Source organism: Desmodus rotundus, chromosome 3 (genome assembly GCF_022682495.2).
Source record: "Desmodus rotundus isolate HL8 chromosome 3, HLdesRot8A.1, whole genome shotgun sequence".
Classification (NCBI taxonomy): Eukaryota; Metazoa; Chordata; class Mammalia; order Chiroptera; family Phyllostomidae; genus Desmodus; species Desmodus rotundus.
The window spans coordinates 184856901-184884271 of NC_071389.1; the positions used below are offsets into that span (position 1 = coordinate 184856901).

At 42.3% G+C, this 27371-nt stretch overlaps 1 protein-coding gene and 1 long non-coding RNA gene across 9 annotated transcripts in view; one reads left to right on the forward strand and one right to left on the reverse strand.

Moving 5' to 3' along the window:
- Positions 1-27371, reverse strand: part of ANKS1B (ankyrin repeat and sterile alpha motif domain containing 1B) — an 805832-nt gene that overhangs the window by 288491 nt on the left and 489970 nt on the right. The window lies entirely within an intron of this gene.
- Positions 769-10768, forward strand: LOC128780615 (uncharacterized). 2 transcript variants are annotated; one of them, XR_008426558.1, is made up of 3 exons: positions 769-807; positions 2056-2330; positions 9575-10768. It is a non-coding gene; the product is annotated as an uncharacterized lncRNA (long non-coding RNA). The 2 variants fall into 2 exon arrangements; XR_008426557.1 differs by having other exon boundaries at positions 2056-2317.

Below are 27371 nucleotides of genomic sequence, written 5' to 3' on the forward strand. Positions count from 1 at the left end.
AAATAGGAATTGTGCAAATTTGCTGATTCTGCATGTCAGTTAGATGCTCTCATATTTGCATTTAAAACTGACATTGCATGATATTAAAAATGCAACATTTATGCTAATAACATTAAGCTTTAACTTTCTTTTAACTCAGAACATTAAACAGTAAATTAAAAAACAGCATGGCAAATCCAGAGAGAGACTGTGGAAGAAAGGAAAGAGCTTTATACGTAATTTTGGTGGTACTTTTACCCCTGCTTTTTGAATAAAGGGCCCTACATTTCTATTTTAAACTGAGTGCCACAAATTATGTAGCTGGGGATGCTCCCAGCATGTAAGCTTTGTCTAATCACCTGGTACCTGCCTCACTCCACAGGTATACCTGCATCAGGTCTGTAAGCTCAGTGAGGGAGCATGGCCAGCTCAGGCTCTATCCAGTTTTCTCTAATTCTATCTGTATCTTCCCAAGAGAGTAGAAAAGGAGGAATAAAGGCCATGCCTTTGGAAACTATGAAGGTCATTTAACCCTAACAAGGGCAATGCTTCACTAGATGACAATTAGACATAACTTTCCATTTGTAAGCCTGTGGGTTGGCTTAAAAATGTGAGGATAATGAGAAATATTGTAACTTGCTTGGTCTTCGGGGGCTATTCATTAAGTTAGTCCATCACTTATTCTCTCATTCACTTGTACTGTCATTTTACAACTTCCCACACTGCACACATTTTGTTAAACATTAGGAATTGAAAAGTGCTTAAGACCTTCTCTCTCTTAAAGGAGTTCAAAGTCAACCAGGGTGGAGGCAGGAAGGAAGAAGGCACGTAAGTAGAGAATCATTTTTTTTTTAATGACAGGAAGTGCAATCATTATGGCTGTACAGAGAGAGGATTCCTGAAGCACATGGGCATGCATGCGGAAAGGCATTTTAGGGAGGGCGATATGTCTGACACACACTAAGTGCTGAGTAGAAGTTAGCTGGCACATAGGAAATGGTAGAGGCTAGAAGGACAGGGCATTGTGTGGCCTGGCTATAGCCCGAAGGTAATGAGACCAGAAACTGTGTGGTGAGAGTGCAGAGCAGCAAGCAGGTCCCTGTTAATTCAGCGGGAGAAACTGGGAGGGAAACACCAAGTAGTGAGCCTCCTAAAACTCGTATCGCTGCATTCCTAATGCGCTTCATCCTGTAGCTCTGGGCAGCAGGTAAAAAAGCAGTTCTGTGCCTGGAAGGGAGCAGTGTGGATCTGAAGGGATAACACTGGAGGTCAGAAGTGGGGGGCCAGTTTAAGATGCTCTTAGAGCAATTAATACAAGAGACAATGACGGAGAACTAGGGCAGCAGTAGCAAGCACGGTTCTGTATTAAAGTAACGCTAAAGAGTTAAAACTGACTGGACTTGCTATGGAATACAGGTAGCAGGGAGTGGAAGGGTGGAACAAGGATGAATGCTAGGTCTCCTGTTTGGAGGAGCGAGGGTGAAGGGGTCAGGGGAGAAACAGACCTCGGGAAGAGGTGGCGATTTTGGAGTGCAGTGGGGAAGAATGGTGTGTTCTGTTGGGGATGTGGCTAGGGGCCTATGGAAATGGCGGGTGGACATGGCAGCTGGCAGAGGAGGCTGGAGCTGTGGATTTGGGGGTGATCAAGACCTAGGTGGTAGCTGTGAGTGTGAGACGGATGGAAGCACCTACAGCGGAGACCGTGAGAGAGGGAAGACAATGAGGAAGAGGTCAGTATGTTGTCACAGAAGCCAAGAGGGCAAAGAGTTCCCAAATGAGGACAGGAACCAGCTGTTAAGTATGGCAGCGAGATCCTAAAAAAAGTGGAAAATGTCCTTTGATTTGGTGACATAGAACAGCTCAGAGGGATCACAGGGAGTGTTCGTAGGGGAACTGTGGGAACAAAAGCCAGATCTAAGCGGACTTGAGGTGAAAGGAGTGGGGACAGTGAATACAGATGACTTTTGGAGAAGTTAGGGTGAGTAAGAGAGGAGAAAATTTGGAGCACAGCTGAGAAGGAACAGGATCAAGGGAGAATTGCTTTATTTTCTTCTTCCTTTTTTCTCTTTAAAATAGGAGACACACAAGTTTACAGGCAGAAAGAGGGAAAGCCTGAGATGCAGGAGAGGAGAAAGGAACTAGTGGAGGAAGGAAGGGCAGGCTTTCAGCAAGAAGCGCCCCTTCCGCCCCACCCAGAGGAAAATGTGAGGATGGCTGAGGATGCAGACCCTGTACTCTGGGGTCCTCCACAGCTGCCCCCTCTGCCACGGCTGCCCGTGTCCGTCCCTCAGACTGGCTCTGTTCCTGACACTGAGCGGCCAAACTTGGAAAACGTCAGGTGACTATGCTGAGTGAGTTCTCCACAGACTCATGTTTCTAAACCACAAATAGACTGCAATTTATGACAGTTCCTTTTTGGGGATTCCTATAAAAACTCCCTGATAACAATTTTCCAAGTCTCTAATGTTATCTTTCAATCCCTCAGTCTTATAAGATCCCCTCTTGTTCTGAGTGGTTTGAAGTTGTCCGTTACGAACCCCTTCAACATCTCTGCTTTTCTTATGTCCTCACCTTCGTCTCAGTGTTTCTCTCCCAACATTCAAAATTCAGTTGATCTTTCAAGGTCCATGTCAAGTGATATCCCTTATCTCTGTTTTGCTTTCAGCTTACTTATACATTTAAGTTATTTGATGTCTTTTATGTTATTTTATAAGCTATTTGAAATACTTGTAGAACAGAAAAGGGATTCAATCAACCAACCAATTGCCCTGATGCCTTTTTAAGAAATCTTGTTTTCTTTTCCTCTTCTTTATCTCTTTGGCTCACTCCTATATCATTCCTCTACTAAACTATCAAATCCCTTAAGGGCAGGTACATTTTTTCAAATCCGTTTTAGCAGCGACAATGCATTGTAAATAATAGGTATCTACTATAATGAATGGATTATAAGTTCCCAGAGAATACATGAAAAGGACAGACAGATATATATTGTTTTTTTCTAAAGTAATTAATTTAGTTCAATACTTATTATACACTTACTTGTTAGCAATTCGGTGTATACCAAAATAAAACAAAACGAAACACAGTTTCTGTTTCATAAGGATGCAAAATCCAGTAGGGGATTCTAACATGTACCATATTTTTTGGACTATAAGATGCCCCGGACCATAAGACACACCTAGGTTTTAGAGGAGGAAAAATAGGAAAAAAAAATTTTGCTCCACCAGCACCCCTTCCCCCATGCCACCCCACTGCAAGCCAGGTAAGCTACCTTCGGACTATAAGACACAACCCCCTTTTCCTCCCAAATTTGGGGTGGGGGAGTGCTTCTTATAGTCCAAAAAATATGGTATGTAACACCCATACATAAATACAAATAAATATTAGGAATGAGCTTTTGGTGTGAATAGGGCTTTAAGAGGCAGAAGGCAGAGTGTGGAGAAGTGCAAATGTGTGAAAGACCTCGGCTGGAAGGCAGGGTGAGAGGAAAGGACTGGAAATGAGACCAGAACTAGAGAGTAAGACAGCTCGGATGACATGCTGAGGAGATTGCACTTGACTATGTCAGAAATCTGGGAGCCCGCAAAGGGTTTAGGCAGAGACATCACTGAATATGTGTTTTAAGAGATAACTGACAGATAACTTGAAAAGAATGAGATTCAAAGTAGGCAGATTTATGAGAAGGCTGCTTCTTTTTTTTCTTGGGGTATCATGACGTGTAATGTTATATTAGTTTCGGGTATACAATGTAATAATTTGATATGTGTATATATTGCAAAATGATCACCACAATAATTCTAGCTAATATCAGTCACCATACACAATTTCATAAGTTTTTTTTTCTTGTGATGAAAACATTTAAGATCTACTCTCTTAGCAAACTTCAACCACGCAATGTGTTATCATTAACCGTGGTCGCCACGCTGTACCTTACGTCCCCACGACTTCGTTTTTATAACTAGAGGTTTGTTACAGTTTAGGTGAGAGGTGATCACAGTCTGGCAAGGGCAACTTGATTACAGGTTAGAGATGGAGAGAGAGTTAGTTGAGAAGGGAAGTGGTGAACAAGGTTAAGTAAGTGCCCAGAAATTATTTGTTGATCTTCCTTTTTAAAAAACATTAAATGACAAATAGTGATGACTGTAACTTATTATATACCCTGTAACACTTTTATCTAGAATCAGCCCAGTGCAATGTCCTTATCTCTTCTTCTTTGCCATGTACTATCCTCTGGGCCTGACATTGACACTTTGTCCTAAATGACCAAATGTTCTTCTTGTATCAGTTCAGGTCTTAACTTTGGAGCACCCTATGAGCTCATATACCCTGCATATGTATTAGTATGCATCTTTTGTACTTTTCATGGTTTTTGGCAGAGGGTTAGCCACAGTGGATACAAAATGAATACTTGTTACTTTGAATTGAATGATATTATTTACTTGGGGCTTCCTGAAAGCTGTATGCCCTCACACTCCTTGGCCTCTCTCCTCCCTCCCTCTACCATCGGTAGCTAGCTTTGCCTCTCTTGCTCTTTTCCATCACTTCCTCCAGGATCTCTTGATTGATTTGCCTACGGTGGGCAAAGTACTTTTGCTAAGTAGCAGTCTCTACTAACTTATTTGTTTCTCTGTTTGCCCCGCAAAGGCAGAGAGGCTTTGGTAATGTGCTCACTGTTTTATCCCCCTTCTGAGCACAGTGCCTCGCACACTGGCATTGTGCTGGTCACTCAGCAATATTCACTAAATGAACATGGCTGTGTGTGGACTTATTTGTAACTCTGAGCATTTTGAAATCTGAATCTTCACATAGCTGGAGACAAAGCTCTAGATTCATCCAGTGCAAAACGGTGATGGGAGGCCACGTGGGAAAGTATTTCCGTTCTTTGCGCTCTTGAAGTAAGTTAGTAGAAACTGAAGTAGCAATGGTATTTTTGAGGACTTTTATGCAAATAAAATTCTGGAGACACTGAGACAGCTCAAGTGTCACCTCTCTGTACTGGCCCCCAAGAACACGCAAATATCTGCTTAGGTGCCCACTTTCTCAGGTGTAAACACTATCACTTTTGGTTTGTAAGTTTCTGTGGGGCAGGAACAGCAAGCACCTCAGAATTAGAAAACAAATCTGGCAGCAGAAATTCAATGATATCAGAAAGTCATATTCCACTTTAGAAAGCCTTCAGAGGTGTGGCTGTGGTGCTCTGCACACAGTCCGAGGCCACACACAGCAAAGTCCTCTGCTCTGGGGCATTTTTTTTTTTTAAATTTAGGCAAACAACTCAATTTTACTTACTATTGCCTGGTACTGTTTTAGGCCTCAGACACAGAGGTGTTAAGAAAATCAGGCATGGACCTCGTTCTCATGGAACTTAGTGTTAAGGAATAAAACAATTGGGGGTGACCTGATGTTTAGGAGGTTGATTCAGATCGAGACCCAGTTTTGGAATTGGTCCCTGTGTGGCTAGCGTTCAAGGCCACACAGGTGCACACGGGATTCCAGCAGAGGGAGGAGCAGACGCCACAGGCCTCGGGATGCCTGATGGGCCTTTATTCTGCGGTGGGGTGATCCAAGCTCGCAGCAAGCCACGTGTCACGGGGGCAGGGAGTCCCGACTCCCTTATATACTAAACACACCCCAAACGGGCAGGGTGCCAACATATGGTATTACAGAGCGCGATTCTGCGCATGCAGTCTCAAGGCTGTGGGAATACTGCTTATTTTAGTTGCCCAGATATCTGGGTGAGGGAGCCTGACTGACTCTGTTTACCCTACAGTCCCCAAGAAGATAAGTGGTTTCTGGGAACATAGCTCTGTACAAATTCACATCCCCGAGATAGGCTGTGACTTGGGGTGGGGACCTCTCCCTAACAGACCCTTTACTGGGTATCCCTGCAAGGGCTCAGTTCTTCGCTGCAGGACAGATGCTCCATGTTATCACGTGGGGGTGATTTTCCCAACAGTCACCGCAAGGGGACCAATGATTACTGGCAGCCCTAGTTTCCAGGTACAGCAATTTCCCATTACTCTAGGATCTCCAGAGCCAAAGTCTACTGTGTCTTCTTTAGCACCATCAGTCACCCTCACGGTGCAACTGAGAGAGAAAATCCCAGCTAGGAAGGCCTGGACTGGAAGTCCTCACAGCTTAGATGCACTAGGTGCTCCAAAGGCCAACTTCAGAGTGTCTGAGAGGCTCCTAGCCCACTGTTAAAATCTACGATTAAGACAAGGATCACAGGAGCCTCTTGTCCTACATTTGAGTGGCCTAACACAATGTAAGCTTCTAAATCACATTTTGGATTACATCTTAATAGATATTATTTTTCAAGTGCTGAGCCAATGTAATTAAACAACAGAAATAATATGTGTGGTAGGGCTGGGCAAGCAGTGCCTTTAAAGTTGTTGCCAGTTTCCAACGTTGTCTTTGGTTGTTAATGTTTCATTGATAATAATAGAATTGTCAATTGTATTCTGCAGAGCATTTTCCCATTGAGCTCTCAGTTCCATTATTCTACTGGCTAGCAGAGGCTGCTAAGCTGGCTGGCTTGGCACTGACTATCCTCGTAATCACTATTAGAGCAAGAGGAGGGGTCCAGATAGCTGCTCTGGCGGTAGCTGTCCCTCCACCTCCACTACGGGATAATGATGGACGCTATGGCCAAAATAATTATAATAAACTCAGGATATTAAAGTAAATGAACCTATTAGAAAATAGAATGGAAAGTAAGTCCATCACTCCACTTTTACACCTGTTTCTCAGGAGCCATTTCTTCTTTGTTGAAGGGTACCAGTTACACCCTAACTGCTTGAGTAACGATGCTCCAAAACAGTGACGAGAAACTGGCATACTCCTGCCCAGAGGAGCCCACTGGAATACCAGAGGATAAATCAGGAACCTTGACCATGCTGCTTCAGGCTTATACAGGAAGCCCAAACTAAAATGGTTAGCTAGCTGTACCTGACATCCCATAACCTCACTAGGACTGTCTTTGGGGATATATACCTCTATAGAAAGAATACCGGGCATCACTTTTTATAATATTAGATCAAAGTATGGGATAATGAAAACAGAAATGCCTTATGCAATGTTAATAATTTTTATACTCAGCTGAAGCTTGTAACTAAGTAAGACGGAGCCTGCCAGGAACTGCCAGGCCCAGGCTGCCGACTGGAACACTGGAGTGAGTTCCAACACGGACTCACTTGGAGGTTAGCCACAGTTGTATCAAGACTCAGTTTCTTCCTATTTTTGAGGCTTCATTGAAAAGATTAATTCCTGGAAGAAAGTACCCTCAAAAGGACACAGGGACACCTGAGCTTATAAATAACACAGATCTCTAGAGAATAGAAGCTAGAGGAAGAAATGAAAACACACAATGATTTAAAAATATTTCTAACTGTGGAGATATTAAACGTAACTCATCCTTTAAAATCAAGGATATCTCTGTATCTCTGTATCTCTCCCTCTACTTCTCATTGAAACTTTCCCCAGGCCTCCCAGGAAGAATATAAAGAAAACAAGAATCGGTGTAGTCCCTCACAGACGAGCTGTGAGATTCAGTAAAGTCAAATGACCTTTTCTTGGTAAGAACACAAATAATTGCAAAAGCAGCATTTATAGCCCCTATGACTTCTACACTGACACTTGTTCCATTGCCCCATCATGTCTGATAATTCCGAAATAGCTACAGTACCCTCCATTCACGAAGATAACACTCTGACAGAAAAAGTTCTCTGTGCAAACTTCCATGCCCTGACCACAGTGGATTTTAGCCAGTGGTCCAGGTCTCTGACTTTTTGACTAGACTGTGTGCCTTGGGGATAAAAACTCTCTGAATCTCTCTAATATCCCCAGAGGTTAGCAAAATAACTATAGATCTTTCTTTCCCTGCAGTTTTCAACCATCAGACTCTACCTTATTCTCTTGGGACACCTGTTTCTAAAAAAAAAAAAAAGAAAAGAAAAGAAAAGCTAATTGGTTCAAGTAAAGTAATTCCTATTACAGGCTTAGCTAGCTAATGGTTACCTTGCCTATTACATATAACAGCAGTGCAATTAAAATCAAGTTAATGAATGAATGGAATTCCTTGTGCGTCAGGCCCCGAGTTAGATGCAGCAGAGTATGGTAGGAAAGCATGTGGGCTTTGGAGACAGAAACCAAACAGAGACGCCCATCAGACAATGTCCTACCTATGTACTTGGGGAAGTTGTCTCTCCTGGATTCTTTATCCAATTCTTTACCTGTAAGGAAATGATTCTTCATCTGTCATTTCCACCTCTATGAAACAGACACAACATTACCTATGCTGCAGGGTTGTTTTTAGGACTCAAAATAGGTGCAAATGATAATGCTATTCACTCTTTATTCATTTCTTTATGCATTTATCCCCCTTACAAGGGGAAAGCTGGGCACAGAGAGGCAAAGAGGCAGGACCAAGGGCACACACTTGGGAAGTTCCAGAGGCAACGTTTAGGACCAGGCTGTTGTTTTTGTATGAAGAAAGGTACGAAATCATGTAGGTGAACGGATGTCTCCACCTCCCACGACCGTGACTATTTGTACAGCCCCTCACAGTGGTGAAACACTTTGATGCTCACTGATCTCATTTCACCCTCACCGCACTCTTGTGCAGCACTATTACCCCTACTTTAAGGTGACGAAACTAAAGCCCAGAGCATGTAACTCACTAGCTCAAACCCAAATAACTGATGAGCAGCACAACTTGAAATCACATGCAGGATTTACGACCATAAATATAAATATAAGAAAGAGGGCCAGCCTTGCGTCCAGGGGAGGTGCCCTCAACACTGCTACTTATCTGGGTGGTCTTTTTGCATTGCTTTTCGAGTTCTCCAGTAGCAAAGCTGAGATCTGGCTAGATATCACAAGACAGATGAGAAACTGGAAGTGAAGGAATGAGTTCACGAGCAGGTTTGAACTCCTTACTGCAGGGGTGCTGGTCAATTACCTCTTCCTGAGTGGTGATATCAGCTCAGGATAAAACAATCTGGATGTTTAAGAAGGTGCAAAATAGCCACGAAAAAAATCAGATAAGCCTACTGCAGTTGGGAATAAATTCTATCATAGAACTACATCCTGCCTGGTACCAAAGGCAGCCAGGAAACCATGCCAAGAGCTTCTTGGATGAAAACTGACATTTTCTGCTGTAGAGACAGAAGTGGGAGCCCTGATTGGGGATTTATATTATGAGGAGTTCTAAAATATTTATCGTCATTCTAGGTCATTTACTCACTTACCCTTTTAATGCTCATTTCTTTTGTGCCATTGGGCTGAGCTTAAAGGCAAAGAAAATAAATTCATTTTATTTGTATACATTAATATAAAGCAGGAAGCTTCTCTGTTCTTTGGTTGGAAATATAATAGCATTTCCAAGAAATATTAAACACTAGAATGTTCTTTCCGAAATATGACTTTTGTTGTTGAAGAGGGATGTTGGATTTATCTGAGTAGGCCATGAATTTTTACTTTTTGCGAGGCAGCTTCCTGCGACTCGACTACTTCAAGAGGGAAAGCCTGACAAAACCAATAAAAATTGCCATTGTTTCACTCTTATTGATTGCCCCATTACGCTTCTTTCCAGGCTCCACTCGGCACCTTCTGCAGGCGGCCTTTTGTGAGTCTCCACTTGAATTAAGATGTCCTTTCTCCGTGTCCGGGAGCCCTCCGCACAGACCACCATCCATCACTGCCCTCCGCCCTCCGCCCAAACGCTCTCTGCCCGCACATCTGTGTCCTCAGAAGGCGACCCGGACAAGGACCATGTCTCTATTCACCTGGTGTCCTCAGCACCTGGCTCAGGGCCAGAGCTTGGAAACTGTTTACTGAACAGCACTGAATTTTAAAATAGTCTGACTATAGAAAGGCTCCCTCCACTCCTATATAACTCACTATTTCAAGTGTCTCAAGTATATTAAAAGTGTCACTGTCTAATGGCATCAAAGACTTGCAAGTGAAAGAAAAAGTGAGTCTCATTTTCCAGGTCTGCACTAACTGGCTTATATAATACTAAAAGGTATTTCTTTAAGGCATCAGTTCTATTGCTCAGGCTGGAAGGATACTTCAGCTAGTGTCCTCATAGCTTTCTATTTTGGCTCTGAATCCAGAGACATGAAAGAGGCTTGACTCAGCTGCCGCTTAATACTGCACAAGCCTGAGAGAGAAGACTATTACATAAGCTAATGTGTATTTTAAGGTGTTTTCTCCCCATAGATAGTACCTACACGCTACCTTCCAATCTTATGGAAGTGCTGAAGCCCAGTATGTGGGAAAATGAGGTCCCCTACTTGTTCTGTGTTCCTTATAAGTATAAAAAAATAAAAGAAGTTGATTAAGGGTTAGCAATTTTTTTCTTCTTTCTTTACACGTCCTTGTAATTCATTTAATGCAGGAAGTGGGCTGAGTTTTCTTGTTCTTTCCAATTCAACTGTCAGGGAGCTTTCTTGCCAGCCTGCTATGGTTACCATGGCAACAAGATGATGGTGGCAGTAATATGATCTCATGTGCCTTGTGTCAACAGCATCAGATCATCATGCTTGAGGATAATTTTGACAATAAGTTTCAGTTATAGATTCAGGACTTATTAGCATTTGATTGATTTACTGGATATATTGAATTATAGCCTGTAAGCATGTTCTCAAAGGTTAACATTCTTCCTTACATGACATCTTATGCGGTATGCTAAAATCTATAAAGTATTTTTATGTGATGTATCTACTTTAATTTTCATTAGGCCTGAAAGACATTGTTAACCCCACTTTATAGAAGAAGAAATAAAGGCTCCTGCAACATGCTTGTGTAAGGTCGCAAAGCAACTCTGCACCTGAAACTTCAGCTTGAGGCTTCTGCCAATCAGAATCACAACGCTTTTCCTATGCCCGTGGCGAGAATTGATGGGTGTAAGGAAAATGTTCTTAGGTGCTCAGGTTGGACCACGGAATGTCTGAATTAAAATAATGAAAATGCATGTATGACAACAACTACTAGTGTGAAAATACAACTCTTTTATATTTGGATGATGCTTCATACCATAGCAACCTCATCTCCTAAGGCTTCCCTGATATCATACAGTCAAATAGATGTTTCTCTGACCCTCTGTCCATGGACCATAGCCTGGGGTTTTTTTTAAACATTATTATTAGTTGCATTAATTTTTGCACTGTGAGTTTCCTGATGGCAGAGATCATATTATTCATGCCTGGTAGGCCCCTGTTCCTGGCGCAGTAGCTGGCACATAATAAATACACCCTAAGTGCTTGTTGCTTATTGAAGTTAACTCATGTGACTCTCACACAGCTCCAGGAGGTAGGTACAGTGAGCATTATGATCCACCATTGTAATAATAAGTAAATAGGGACAACAGACATAATGATAGGAAATTTAATTCTAATCCCAGGCATGTGTTCTTCCCACATCATCTACTTTGCTTCTTTGCTTGCTCCCTCCCTTCCTGAAACATTTGCTGGTTGCACCTTATATTCCAAGACTATTATAGATGATGGGATACAGAGATAAGTAAGACAGTCCTCACCATCCTGGGACTTGCAGACATGGCAGATAACGTTCTGCCTGGACAAGCAGGTAAAATAAAACCTTATAGGGAACCCTAAGTATGCATTAGATTTTTTCACAACCTAGCTGGCTCTTTAAGACAGTATATTTAGAATATATTTCAATTCCACCCTTTCGTGCAAAGTTTTAGAACCAGACAAGCCTTGAGCCATCACCAATATAAAATCAAGTACTCGTTCTATGTCTTGATTTTTCTTCGTAATTGAGAAATCAGCATTTCCAACATGTGACTCAATCCCCAAACTCAATGTGCCTGGAAACCTACTGTCTGTCCCACATGAATGGGGTGCAGTAGAGAGAGGCAGGTAAGTAAGTTTGGACTTTCCTGACTCTATCTGATTGTCAGCTTGGGTCTGTTTCTTAGACACACTATAGGTGTTTCTTCATTTCTGATTTCTACTTGGCACAAAACATAGTGTTCAAAATAGCTCCCGAACAAATTGGATTAATGAAAAATTGGTCAATGAGGATTTAAAAACAACACGTAATAGTGATACCGGGAACTGTGTCAGCATTAATAAACATTTGTAAATAAGTGAATGGGCTAACCACAAATGATTAGATCCATTTCCTGAAACATCCTTCATTGTCAAGACAAAAACTTCTGAATATCTTTACTTCTCTTCCCTCAGTCTCCACACAGTGCAGTCCCACGTATTTTGCCCACGCTAAGTCCTGGGTTTATTCCCTCCCATCCATCCAATATCGTGCCCAACCCTTGTTCAACTAGACTTTTGTAGGAGGTACTTGTCTGAAGTTCCTCTCTTCCTTGTTTTCCCATTCCAAATTATCGCTCAAGCTGTTATCTTTAAAGCATAAATAAAATTGTATATCAGGTCAGAAATGTTTTGTCTATTATCATATTCTTGTTAAGAAACTTTTTAGCATGGCTATTGGAATTGTTCAATGGTGACCTTCAGTTCCATTTATAATCATCTGCCTTTATACACACTAAATTGTAGCTTTCCAATTCCTTAAACATGCTTTTGGACTTTAAAAATTTTGTCTTTATGCTTAGTTAGTTGAATGGTAATAGCTCTGTAATACTATGCACATGCTTTGTGATTTTATAGAATTCAGATGTGTATAGATTGAAATGTCACAAAAATTCTGTGGCAGGCAGACAAGATAGCGTTTCATTCACTGATTAGGAAATTTAAAAGTCAGAGGTTAAATGATTCTGATCATCATAACTTTTCTGAGACTTATGATGGAAAATATTTGTGGCTGTGATGATTGTTGAATAGATCAGGATATTTAAAATAACAACTGAGACTTCAAAATGTTAATGCTCAACATTTGTTCAGCTCTTTAGCACAGAGGCTAACAACAATGGCCCTGAAGCCCAACTGCCTGGTAGGAGTCCTGGCTCTACTACCCCCAGCTGTGTGGTCTTAGATAAGTTACAATATCGCTCTGTCCTTTAGTGTGCTCATTATCATAACAGGGATACCAGTAGTCTCTACTGTACACGATTACTTTAAGGGTAGAGTGAGTTTATCATGTATAAAGTCTTAGAACATTACCTGACACATAGTAAATACTCCTAAAAATTGTTGCTGGTAGCCTCAAAGATATACCATAAGAACCTCTTTGGAGTATTCCCTGATCTCAAGAAGCAAAAATTAATTGCTTCCTCACAGGTGCTCGAGTAGCACCTTGCTTGTTTCTTCTGTACAATGGACACTGTAGGTGCGTTAGGGGTTTGGCTCCGGATGAACTCAGAAAGTTGGCATTTACTCCTTGTTGGGACTAGTCACTCAGTTTCTCAGTTTAACATCTGGGAACACCAGGATAATCGCAGTATTTACGTCATAGGGCTGTGGTGATTATATAGGTAGCAAGAATATGTAAGTGCAATACCGAGTGCTTGGCACAGTGTGAGTGCTCAGCAAAATGTAGCTACTAGTACCGTTACTCGCAGAACTGTTTCACGCACGCTATTTTTAATTTCTTGTGGTTAGAGCCTGTCTCTTTTTTGTTATATTTGCTCCTATCTTTATTTTTCCTACATATATTTTTTAAAAAGGAACATTTAGATACAAGGGATTTTTACATAAACATGATTTAAGTAGAAAGACATAACTTAACTATTGTAGAGAAAATCTCAAATTCTAAGTTGATACATACTAGGAGTCAAATACAAACATGTTCAATTCTAGAGAAAGCTACCTTTTAAAATATCTGTTCGAATTATTACATAATAGAGATGTAGTAGTCGTCTGGAAAACACAAATGCAATATATAAGAAGTTAGTTTAGATTATAAAAATTCTAGTATCTTGTGTGAAAAATATGTGAGTATATATGTCTATAGATATAGGCAGATACAGATATAGAAACAGACATTATCAAAAAGTTTGAAACTTTTCTTCTGTAAGCTGGCATATCTCACAGCAAGGAACGGCATTGGTTATGCTGCCTATGAGAACATTTTAATGCAGTAATTTTTTTACAGGCAGCTTTATATAGCACCCTTCCCTAAAAGTGACTGTACAGTGTCTGGTGCCAAATTCAGTCACTAACTCAGATCTTTTCACTTCCACAAAGAGGTTCCAGGAGCGAAGTTAATATTCTACTTAGCAAATTAGAATGTGATAGTATGTGTTGCGATGTTGTGAGTCCACCCACCCCTGAGACTGCAGGTCAGCCGCTGTTCATGTGCTTGCATTAAGTACCATGCGCACTCCTGGTTCACTATCAAAAGCAACTGCACATATGCACAAAGAAAGGAACGAAGAAAATGAATGAGCAGTGTGAAAGTATGGCAGGCAACTTTAATAATAGCAGACTGAACATTTTTGACAAATATTCAATTTGGAATTACTATGAGACTCAAGGGCAGGCAGAACTTGCTGGGATTGTCTTATGTTTGTTCAGAAGTCCTGGATCACAGCTTTTGTTCTCAGGGTAACAACAGTAGCAACAACAAAACAAAAACAGCAACCGCCATTGGCTGAACGTTCACTTCTGAGACTTCTGCCGCAGGACGTTCGCATCCTTGGAATCTGTAAATATTACTTTATTTGGAAAATGGATTTTTACACATGAGATTAAATTAAGGATCTTGAGATGGGGAGATTATCCTGGACAATCTGGGTGGGCCCTAACTACGATCACTTGTCTCCTCATAAAATAGAGACAGAGGGCTATTGGACGGACAGGAGAGTAGGAGGCAATATGACCGTGAGGACAGAAATTGGAGCTGATGCAACCACAGGTCGAGGAATGCGGACAGGGACCAGAAGCTGGAGGAGGTAAGGAGCAGGTTCTCATCCAGAGCCCCTGAGAGTAGAGAGGCCCTTTCTACACCTTGGTTCTGGCCCAGTGATACTGACTTCTGACTCCCGGCCTACACAACTTTGAGTGGATAAATTGTTTTTGTTTTAAGATAGCCAGTTTGTGGTTATTTGCTACAGCAGCCACAAGAAACTGATAGAGATTTTAAGCATCTAACCATTGAAGAAATATCAGAATAGTGCTGCTTTCTTTCACCAGACTCCCAACTTCTTGATTCCTTTGTTCTGTGGGGGCTGCTGGTGGTAAGAATAGAGCTATGAAAGCATCCTTCCAATGTGAAGCATCACTTGCTGACATTTTTGTAAAACCTCTTCCATTGTCAGCCCTACCCACTTAGAAGCTGGAATTGACACATAGGTACGGTGAGTCAGTCTGACAGAAATGCCTTGTTTTTCCCCCAGTGGATTTTCTTAATTGTAGCACTAGAAATCCTGTTATTTCAATTTAATTTCATATTTAATTTTGTTTCTTTTTAAATTTCTTATTAAATTTCTTAAGTTTCATAATGTTTCTTATGTTTCTTATTTAATTTTGTTTATTTAAACATTTTGAGTCTACTGATAATTAAAATAGAAATATCTGTGACTATAATGCATAAGAAATAGATTCATCTTTTTTTTTTTTTTTTGCTAGCAAATGTTACGAAACTGTGTGTAAGGCATTGATTTAGGCGGTAGAGATTTAGTGATAAACATGACCGGTTTCCTCACCTCGCTTAACTTCTTGTTGAGGTAAAAAGAAGTAATACCAAGTCACAGATTGTGACAAAGCAGGGCATGGAAATGCTGTCAGAAGAGAACAGAGACCAGGCTGACATTCGGGTGTCTTGCTTGGGTGACTGAAAACACAGTGGAGTCACTCCCTGACATGGACACTGTGGGAGCAAGAGCTGATTTGGGAAGGGTTATGGGTTTGAGGTCCACATGGAGCGTCCACATGGGAAAAAATGGGTCTGGCTTTACCAAGACAGATCTGGGATGAAGTGATAGATTTGGGACTTATGTGGACATTGGTGGCAGTTAAAGTCCTGGGCATGGAACTGATTAGCCCTAGACACTGTGCCGGGAGAAGAGAGGGAAGAGTGCAGGGCTCATACATACAGCATGTGGCAGATTAAGAGAATGATGACCACGCCAGTTAGAGAATTTAAAGGGTCTGATAGGACTGCAATGGAAAAAAGTCTACCCAATGAGGATGTCCCTGAATGCCAGACTCAAAGTTTAGACTTTGTTCTCATAAGTAATAGTTAGTGTTTTGCTCAGGGGGCTGATCTGATTACAGCTGTGCTTTGTAAGATGAACCCAGGGGAGTGTGAGGATGGACATCGGGGAGCAAAGCCTGAGGGCGAGGAGTTCAGTTGAAAGGTTAATGTGACAATCTAGGATAAGAGGTGGTGAGATGCAGGAAGGTGTCCCAAATATACCAAATAAAATTGGCATCAAAGGCACACCTTAGAGTGTTCATGTCTGTGTTAAAGGTCTTGCATTTTGTATTAAAAGGTAGAAAGAGAGGAAAGTCCTAAGTTATGGGGAAAAATTCGGTGTATGGCCTAACCCAGTTTATTCACTGCGAACTTTGTGGAATCAGGATCAATGGGACATGCAGTGCTATCTCCTGGCAGTTGAGAGGAAAGTTGATTATAACCATCTCCTCAGGAGAGCTGGGGGCCACTCACTGAGCATGATGCTAAGGGCCACAAGAAGTACATGAAAAAAATTATCACTTTCTTTCATGTATGGAGATGCTGACAAATGAAGCACAGTTGACACAATGGACTGCCAAGTCTAAGGGCAATAGTGTTACTTGGTGGTTTGTTTCCTGGGGTCACTGCTGAGCTGATGTGAGTGATGGGCATGGTTCCTTTGATCTTGGAGGGCTTAACATAATCTTCAGACTTGGCCAAGAGTTATGAGGTCTTAGGAATGTCCTAGGAAAGGCACTCTAGGTAGTTCTGCAGGTAACTGGGATTTCTGAGATATTTTAAAAAGTTGTGAAGCAGTGTAAGACAGTGGAAATATACTCTTTGGAGGCAGATGAACTGGGATTTGAGTGCCATTCTTCCCATTCCCGAGAAAATCATTGTCCTCTTAAGGCTTAGACAAAGTGGGGATAAGAATAGATTTTGTGAAAATTTAGTAAAATAATTTATGGAAAACCCAGACTTAATAGATATATAATAAATGTTAGCTCTCTTTCATATTTGAGGTCACATCAAAATATTCATTGAGAATATGTTGAGTTGAAGACTTTGAGAAGGAAATCAATCCAGGGAAAATGGAAGGAAATTCCTTATGAAACAAAATATAAAGTTTTGTGGGAGTTACTGGATTTGGTTTGGTACAGCTATGGAGACACTTTATTATTTACATGAGTCATCAGGATTTCTAATCAGCAGGCTTCCTCCTCACTTCCATTAAATGTTTAGTTGGCTGAGGCAGAGAAGTAGGTATTCAGGACAACTAATGAAATCCTTTTCTAGGGTACAGCACAGGGCACTTTAACTTGCTGTGCAGGCAAGGTAAATAACTCCTAATTTGAGACAACAAACAAAGTGTCTGTCTAATTAATTTATAAAAATGTTTAGGAGGCTCCATAAACATGTTTTCATAAATGCATATTGCCTGCCAATTTGCCTGACTTTGAGAGTTGCTATAACAACCATCAGTCTTCTCAGCAGCCTTGGAACTCTGAATTCTTTGTGGGTTTTTTATTTTAATTTTTATTTTTCACTAAGAAATATCATTTCTGCACCCATTTGCTCAATCCTTTAAAGCATGGCATTCATAATGCCAAGGTAGAGGATTTAGCACTATTCAGCAGCAGCAAAAGTCTCTCTTCCAAAGCAACTTGTTCATTCATTCAATTCATTCAATCAGAAATATTTATTGAATGCCTGCCATGTGCCAGACTGTTCCAGGGACAAAACAGTAAAACGACAAACAAACAAACAACCACGAGAAGTGCTGTGGTGATGCTTACAGTCAGGTGTGAGGGGTGGGGGGAGAAAAACACCAAACCAGCAACAATGCATAGACGTGTAGTGATATAGGTAGGGTCGTGTGTAGGGTGAAGGCAAAGGAAGCAGGGAAAGGGAGCAGTGGCACTCCTGATGTGCTGATATTTGAGTAAAGATTCAGACAGACAGAGTGAGAAAAGTTGCAGATAACTTGCAGAAGACCATTTCAGAGAAGGAGAGCGAGCACACAGGCCCCGAGTTGGGTGTGTGCTTGGCTGCACCCAGACCGGCGGGGCGCCTGGGTGATCGCGGTGGAGTGCCCAGGGGAAGAACCACAGGTAGGTAGCTGGTAAAACCAGAGCTGACCAGAGAAGCTGCTCACACAGGGTCTGGAAGCCCCTGTAAAGATTTTTGATTCTATTGTGAGTGAAATGGAGAATCAACGTAGGATTATGAGCAGAGGAGTGACATCTTCTGATCTATGTTTTGGGAAAGATCACTTTAGCTGCTGTGCGAAGAAAAGACTGCAGGAGGTCAAGATGAGAGACCAATTAGGAAGCGATGGCAATGACACAGGGGACAGGTGATGATGGCTTAGAGGAGGCGGCAAGTGGTGAGAAGTCATCATCAGACTCTAGATGCTCTTTGGAGGTAGAGCCAGGGAATTGCTAACGGAATACAGATGAAGCAGGAGAGAAAGAGTGAATTCAAAGATGACTCCAAGGTTTTCATCTGGAACACTGGAAAAATGAAGATAATAGTTTTCTTCAGGGGAAGCCTGAGATAAAAGCAAGCACGTGTGTGTGTGTGTGTGTGTGTATATATGTGTGAAGTAAAACTTAGAGTGCAGTTCTGGCCCATTAATTTTAAGATTTCCCTGAGACATCAAAGTAAATACATCAAGTAGGCAATTGAATATGAAAAAATCAAGTCCTTTATAGATTTCAGAGGTCAGAAGAGAGAGCTGGGCTGACAGTGTAACTTTGACAGTCGTCGGCGTATAGAGGGAGCATAGGGCTCTGGTGCTGAATGGCATCACCTGGGAGTGAACACAGACAGAGAAAGGGAGACATAGGACTGAGACTTTGCCCATCCCAATGTCAGAGGCGGGAAAGATGTGGGGTCTCCAGCAGGAGGGAATGAGGAGAAATGGCCAGCAAAGGAGAAGAACCAAGAGATAATAAAGTATTGGAAGAAAACTATTTCAAGATGAAGACACTTACCAGCTGAGTCAACACTTCTGAAAGGCCGTATAAAGTGAGAGCCGAGACTTGACAATTTAGACTCGGCAGCGAAGAAGTCAGGGAGCCTGTTTCAGAGCAGTTTTGACAGAGTGATAAGGAGAAGCGACTCTTTTTCAAGAGAGAACAGAAGGGGCGATAGTGATTACTGACAGATCTTTCGAGGGATTTTGCTAAAAAGAGAGCTGAAAAATGGGGCAGTAACTGAGGCAATCGGGGATAAAGAGCATTTTAAATTCGAGTTAGGATCTATTATGACATGTTTGCGTGCTTTGGGGGATAATCAACAAACAGGGGAAAACTGATGAGGTGGGGCAGAGAGGACATAGTGGCCAAGAGCGGCCACATCATTTAAATGTGACAGTTTCCATTCATAAATTTGAAAAAATTAAACACACATCTATCATGTAACAGATCAGAGTTGTCACAGCTAAGCACTTGGACACAGGAAAGGATAAAACGTGGTTCCTGTAATCAAAGAGGTCATTTTCTGGATGGAAAGAGGGAAGAAGCATTTTTTAAAGCAATCACCCATACTCAATGTAGCAATGGTAATGTCTGAGAAGCATGCCAAGGGCTCTGTTCTGGGTGCTTTTCATCACAGCATACTGATTTCTTGGGTTACTACGTCACTGTAAGCCAAGACTCAAGGTCTTCACTTCGACAATGCAAGACATGTTCTGGGTTACACTACCGATTAGACTGATTCAGGCAAGAGAGCTGAGTGCGAATTGGTGCTGTGGCATCAATTTGAGGTGACAGATTAAAGAAATGCTTAGGAAGTAAAATCAATAATACTCGGTGACTAGCTCATCTAGGGTTAGGTAAGGAAGAGGGAGAGTCAAGGATACCTGCGGGGTTTCTCACACCCAGGATCCTGGAGGTATGGCTGCCGAGAAGCCAATTACTAAGAAGTAGTGTGGATGGATGAGAAGGTTCTGGGGCCTTTCTTTTAAACAAAAATTAAGGTCTACATGACACTTTCAAAAAGCTTTAAAGGAGTCAGATATTTCTGTCTATAAAGAGAAAAAAAAAAGTCCTGCTCTTTTTTTGTGATGTCGCAAACACAAAAGAAAAATAAGACAGGAAAGCTTCTAAAATACTTTTTGACACTACATTAGAGACTCTTTTAAATAAACTCAGAGTTCCTGGACTGATGTCTTTATTTTTCCATAGAATAGCTTGAGAAATCCAGTGCAAGTCAATTGAAACATATCCCGGATAATTGCAGTTCAGTGTCCCAGACTGTATGAGCCCTATGAAAATTCTGAGTAGTCTTGGAGGTTGGGGGAGAAGAGAATGGTACAGATCAAGGCACCTTCTTTCAGGTTAACTCCTCCAGGCAGGAAGCTTCATGGTGCCATGCATGGCTTTTCAAGCGCGAGTGCCCACTCAAGGCCTCCCACCGCCAGTGGGATAAGGGTGAGTACCCCTGATGGTGGGTGAGGAAAGGGGGCGTCAGAGCGTGTAACCTGAAGCAAGCAGTGCATGCATGAAATTTCTTTGTAGTCTGGCATTTGAATTTTAACATTTAAACAAGTTTTATGTTTGGTTCCATAAAATATCCACTGCCTTTCACATAAAAATAATAGACTCTACTCCTTCTCCCCCCTTGCCCTGCCTCAAATCACTGAGTAAAACAGATGCATTGGAAAGATTTGCCACGTTTTATCTAATGACTCTGATTCCGTCCCTGTGCCTTGCCACTCTCCCCTGGAAATGTTGAGAAGCCCAAGAGAAAGAAAAACAGCACAGAGTTTCAGGAGGCATGTCCTCATCTATCCCAGTTCTACATGTATTTTAAATTTCATTTCTACCTATTTATTTCCAATAGAGTTTGGAGTAGCTATGTGACTTTTGGAAAATCACAATCACTCTGTACTGTGGTCTCCTTATTTATAAAGATAAGGGAGTTATTCCACATGATCTTCAAGTTTCCTTCTAACAGACCAAGAATCTAGTCCCTCATGGTCCAAACAAAATGTAGACAGGGTTAGTGGGCAGTGGCATCAAATGTGTATTAGAAGAGCCATTGGATATTTTGGGAAAAAATGAAGATTCAGCTAAGACTTGAGTCATGATGGAAACTTTGAATTAAAAACAAATGCCTAACCTTGGGAGATGATTACAGCATAGAATCCATATACTTGACATGTGTTATAAAAAGAGCTTATTTCTTGAGAAGTAGAATTGCAACTTTCTGCTGAAAAAATATCAACCCCCCAAGGCACACTCAGCAAGCCCACAGGCAAACTCCCACTTCAGTAGACTGAATAATTTGCCTGTAAAACATCACATTGGGATTAGCATGCTGAATATGATGGAGACACGCAGGAGATGGCAAAGGCAATTTGAAACCTTAGGGTGGTCCACCACTTTGCACCATCCCATTCTCAAACACTTCTCTTACTCACCTAATTAAACAAAAAATCTGACACCAATAATACTGATGCTTGCATATTCTGGGATCATAACAACAATCCAGATATATTCTCATCATTTATCACATTCACAAAGGAGAAAACAATGAGCTATGACTTTCTAACGGGAAAAAAAATCCTAGAACCAGAAAAGCAAAGGGTGCATGGTGCTTGACCCAATGAAGACCTATGACAGTATGGCATAATAGTAGTATCAACATAATGTAACATTAGCCAGAAAGGATTGCCTCCCATAAGGAATTGTTTGCTTTTTGAAGGGAATTCATTAGCAAGGCCCAATAGACAAACCTGCCTATAGAAAAAGCAATGTTGGAACTATTTGGCCAGTCTTCCATTCTCCCTAGAAAGTTTGAAGACCTGCTGATCCCTGATGCGGATGTTGGCATGCCTCCAGGGTCTCCTGGGCTGTGCCACACTTGAGAAAGCTTTCTTCTTTGAGCATGACTGCCATTTCCCTCCACAGATCATACTTTTACAAAACGAATGAACACAATTTATTTAACAAGACACATTAAATATAAAATAAAAGATGATATATGCAAACTGCACCTTGAAAACTAAAAACTAACATCACCTATGTAGAAATTCTAAGTCCTTCCACCAGCTGGTTGAATGACCTTAGGCAAGTTGTTTAACCTATTTCTTCATCTATAAAATGTGCATAATACTTTCTTCCTTCATGGGACTAACTAGTTAAAAACCACACAGTAGCTAAATACTGTATTGGATTCCAAAAATGCCTCATTCAAATGCTAGGATACTATAAATAGCGTTGTGGTTTGCCATACGAGGAGATGGCATCATTAGTGTCCTGTCTCAGCTGCCTGGTTGCTGAGATTAGCACACAGACCATAAATGGGTTGTCTGGGACTCTGATTCAGATGACCAAACAACAGGGAAGGAAGTCTTTACCTAAGTGCTCGTTATTTCCTATCAGAATGCTGTTGTATATGCTTAGAATTGGGGTGGAGCCCTTTGCCAGCCACACTGACGGCTAATTTCAACCTGTTTGAAGAGCTGCAGGGATTCCAATCAGTCAGCAGGAGCTGGCCTATTCATCTGGACATTCCTCTCAAATTGGTTGAAAGAAATCCTCCACACTTGATGTTCTGATCTGATTCTCAGCCACTCAGCACCAGCATGGGGCCTGGCATTATGAAAAATTTTCCAGTCTGTTGGGTGGAAGTGATCCAATTCTGCCACTGTTTGTGGTAGAAGGGAGAGAGAGTACAGAGGCAGGATCCAAGAAAACAAGAAAAGTTCTGAGGCTTAGCAGAAGTGGCATCATGTAGCAGCAATCTGGAGAAATGGAGTTGGAAGTGACAGAGAAAGCCAAAAGATAGAAGGCCCCAGGGAACAGAGCTGGTCTTTGGCTGGGAGCTTGGAGGACAGTTAAAGAGTAGAATGCCCCATTTCTGGATTCTTCTGTGCGTGATCAGTTACCGCAGCAGGGTGGGGCAGGTAGAGCTGTTTCAGGGCCAGGAAATGTGGCCCTTCCTCCTACGGTGACAGAATAAGGGCTAAAGAACTCATCTGGTTGCAGCTGTGGCTAGAGGAGGCCCTGTCTGAAGGTAGAGCATGGTGCCCAAGGAGGGAACGACAGCAGCAGAGCATGATTCGAGTGGACAGTTCTGATTGCCAGTCCCAGATAAAGAAGCAGTCAAGTGCATGTGTGTGAGCGGTAATGGCATGGGGGATTCTGAGTTAGGCAATGCTCACAGTTCCAAGCAGAAGAGAGTAAGTCTGTGAATGGGGAGCAGGGTTCAGTCATTAGCCCACAGGAAACCATTGGCTAAAGCCTTTGGTAAGAAGAAATGGGCCACGTGACATGGAGAGTGGAGCGCGGCTCATGGAGAGAGCCCTGGGAATGAAACAGGGCCCACCACAGTGATCAGAACTGGGACAGGCCAACCGGGCTGGCTCAGTCAGAGAACTGTCTGATGGGCAGTCCTAGAAAGTGGGGTAGACTTTAAATATCTGCCGCTTTAGGTGTATCTTGAACTTAGGAGTGGGGGAACAAGGCTCGGTCTTGAGATGGAGAGGTAGTGATTTCAACTGTGGTGATGGGGAGGTGTGCTCAAAATCAGGACCCAAAGGGGAGCACAGAAGCTGGAAGGTAGTTCTCCTGCCTCCTCCTGCTGCAACTTGGATGTAGAGATAAACAAGGTAATCCTGTCTGGTTAAATAGGGGAAGAAGCTATCAAAATGCTATTGGTCGTCTTACTGAAGACTATCGGTCACCATTCACCTCCTCAACCTCTGGAAGGACGTTCAGCACAATGTGTGGATGCCAAGTGATGACTGCGTCAAAAACGAAAATGCAGAAACTTCCACATAGACAAATTCACATGAACAGGACGACTGCTCATCCAGGATTTATTCCTGTGTTCACTCTCTGAGGAAATAATAACAATTGCACCTTATCTAATTTGCACTTTTAGGCGTAGTTAATTTTAAAGAGACATGACAATCTTTATCTTTATCTTCTGGCCAGTGACATCAGTTTTGTCAACTCATTGTCTGGTTTTCCCTACGCTATTGTATGACCTCTGCCACATGACACAGGGTGACATGTTCCAGGGGCACATCCAGGTACACTGAGGGCTGCCACTTGCTTGCTAACTTTAAAAATAATCTTCAGCCATTTCTTCCTCTTTCAGATCTTAACATGTGATGTTGCTTTGCAAAACACAAAAGATTGATCTTATACTTATGAGCCATTTGGTAGGGAAGCTGGTGGAGTAAAATTTAATTGATTTTTTCCCCCTGCAGCTCTTGAAGAAATAGGATGTGAACCTACATTCAGTGGCAATCTATGTATCTTTATAGAAGGATATTTTACTTGCTTAGGCTGAATTGAATTTATATTGATAAGCTTCAGTCATCCTTGCTTCCTTTGTTTCGCTTACTCCCAAACTGAAATCTTACCATGTCACATCCGTTTTTCTGCCACAGTATCTGAATCTGACTCCTTTTGTCTGTCACTAGAGCCAGTGACTTTCTCTGTATTGCCACCAAAGTCAGAGTATTAGTACAAAAATCTTATCACTGTGCTAGTCCACGACCCATAGAATGGCATGTGAGGGCTGGTAGTCTGGTCCTAATTGATCTTTCAACCTTGTGTCCTGCCTCTCCCACTCCTGAAGCCCTCACCCTGAGCCTCCAGCAACATCCCTCCCCGTCTTTTCTGAACATGCTCTGCCCTGTCCTCATGCCTCTCAGTACATGCTGTTTCCTCTGCCCAGAAGTTCTCCTTGGCTTTCTGTACCCATGGACCCCTTCAACTCATCCTTCAAGGACCGATTCAAAAACCACCTCTGTGAAAGAGTCCCTGATTTCCAGTCTGGGTGAAGAAAGAGCTCTGTGATGCTCCGCGGCATATGGAGCACATCTGTGCTGAAAAGGAGCTCTATCACATTGTGATGGTTTGTTTATGGGTCTGGCTCTTCCACTCAGCTGGGAGCCTCAGAAAACCAGGGCTTGTTGCTCACTCAGCTTCGCTTTATTCTTCCTCCTGCTTCCCCACCTGCTCTCCCAACCTCCAGGGTCTAGTACAGTCTCTGACCCACAATAAACACTTAACAAGGGCTTGTTGGTTTAACGAATGAGTGAGGATCGTGCACAGGATTTCAGGAGTCCCTTTAGCAGTTTTGCTTTCTTTACTTACTTAGTGCTTATTAAGGTAAACTCACTGCCACGTCTACCTACTGACTTTGTGATTCCAGTTCTCAGACATTTCTCCCTGCTGGCAGAAAGCTATTCGTGTAGTATCTGCTGGAGCCTCACTCTTCAAATTACTGAGAAGGTTTGAGGGCCCCAGCACCTTTGCCCAAAACAAATAAAACATTTCTTGAAGGCATAGACTAAATTATCTGCCAGTGAACATGCTCTGTACTTCGTCTCAGTTGAGTTTGCAGAATAACCTCCCCATAAAACTCTTTTTGCTAATTTTTAGCTTAACCTTTTTATTAGAGGCAGGCCATTTTTTCCCCATCTCATCATCTTCTGAGCCTGTAAATTATCCTGTTACTTTATTTGTAATGGGAACATATTTATTTTCTGTGATGATGGCTCCCCTGAGCCTTCCTTTTTTCTCAGCTACATAAAGTTAACTTCCTCAGTGGCAACTTAAGGACAGATTACAAGCAGCCTGGGAAGCAGGCTCCGTTACCACAGGGGGCCGCCCACTCAGCCTCCTTCTGTTCAGCCATCCAAAAGATGCAGCTGCTAAGCCAGCCAGCCCTGGGCTGCTCTCCCCCTGCCTCTCCCTTTCACAGGGGGAGCACAGACGTCCCTTGCTCCATCAGGAACTGCTTGGGCTCCCATCCCCAAGTTCTCTAGACTCTCCTCCTCCTCCCCCTACCCCAGCTGCCTACCATCTCCCTCCCACACCAAGGCCAGCAGTGACTGTGCTCCAAGACTCCCCCTCCTTCCAGGGGGAGGTTTCCATAGCAACAGATAATGTTGGTGGGAAGCAGAAATGCTGAACTGCAACTAGTGTTGGGGCTGGGAGGAGGAGGTGAAATGTGGGCCTCTGTGGAGGCTGCAGGATGAAGAGAGGGGAGCACTCAGGTGAAAGAAGGGGAGAGTGAGGCCAAGTGAGGAGCCCTCCAAGGAAAGAAGGACAGGGAGGCTGGGGGCAGGGGAATGTGCACTGGTAAGCGGAAATCACTGTGGTTAGAAAAGTAAGATCAGAGGAAGAAATGGGAGGAAAGACTCAGACACTAATGGAGAATTCTATATATAGTAATTGATGGAGGGGTTATGTTAGGTAACAAGCTGGGAATAGGTGATTTTTAGTTCAAAGGTGATTTTTATTTCAAAGGCGAGTAGTGTGAGGCAAGAGTGTGGTAACAAAAAATAGGGGTTTGAGAGCTTAATAAAATATATAAAAGTAAGGATGGTGTACCTGGGCTTGTAAACTGGCACCTCGACTTAAGAGTCATGTGTTACTTGTCTTCTCTGAGCTTTAGTTCGCTCCTTTGTTTGCTCATCTATTAAAACAGGGTTATTGATATCTGCTTTAAGAAATTGTGGGAATCAGGGAAACCAAAGCACATGAAGTGGTCACTTATCGTAGGTAAGGTAGCTATTTTCTTGAATCAGTGTTTGAGGTTGAAGAATAGGATTTCAAAGGGGACTTAGGCTGGATATTTAAGTTAAAATTCACCAAAAACTATGCACTGCTATATGTTCTCTTTACGCATTTGTTTCAATTTCTCTTATCTCCTGAAGACATGGTGCCGTAGCAATGTTGAGTTCTAGCCCTTTCATCATGCAAAGGGAGCCGTCCTTTTTCTCATGAATTTCCTATCTGTGCTTTCAAAAAATCTTCTTTAATACTTGCTCATCTCCTGTCCTATACAGTCAGGACACTATTGCTCTCATGAGCTCTCGTTTCTCTTCTCTCCCCTTAGTCCAAGAGGTGGCTGCAAAGATAGTATTCCATGCTCACCATCACGTCAATAGTAGCCCGTCAGCATTTCCTGCACGAAGGGCTGTGTCGTCATTTCCTTCAGGACTCCAAGGCAAGAAGAGTGAGCAAAGTTGTGCTCTAACCAGAGATGCCTGAAAGTCGGTTTACTCCAGGCTGTCCTTGCTATCTTAGAAGAAGGACATGGAAGCACTAGTGACTAGTCCTCCCCATGCCCCCCTGTCCTGACACTGGGACAATTAGAGCAATGATGATGACTAACACTTGAGCGTGCTGTTCCAAGTGCTTGACATGAATGGACTCCCAAACCTCACCTTAACCCAACAGGATTAGGTCGCAGTTACTACCATGCTTGCTTCCACATATGGGAACTGAAGTGTGGAGACATTCAGAAATTTACCCAAAGTTAAAATAGCTTGTAAATCTCCAGGCTGGGGT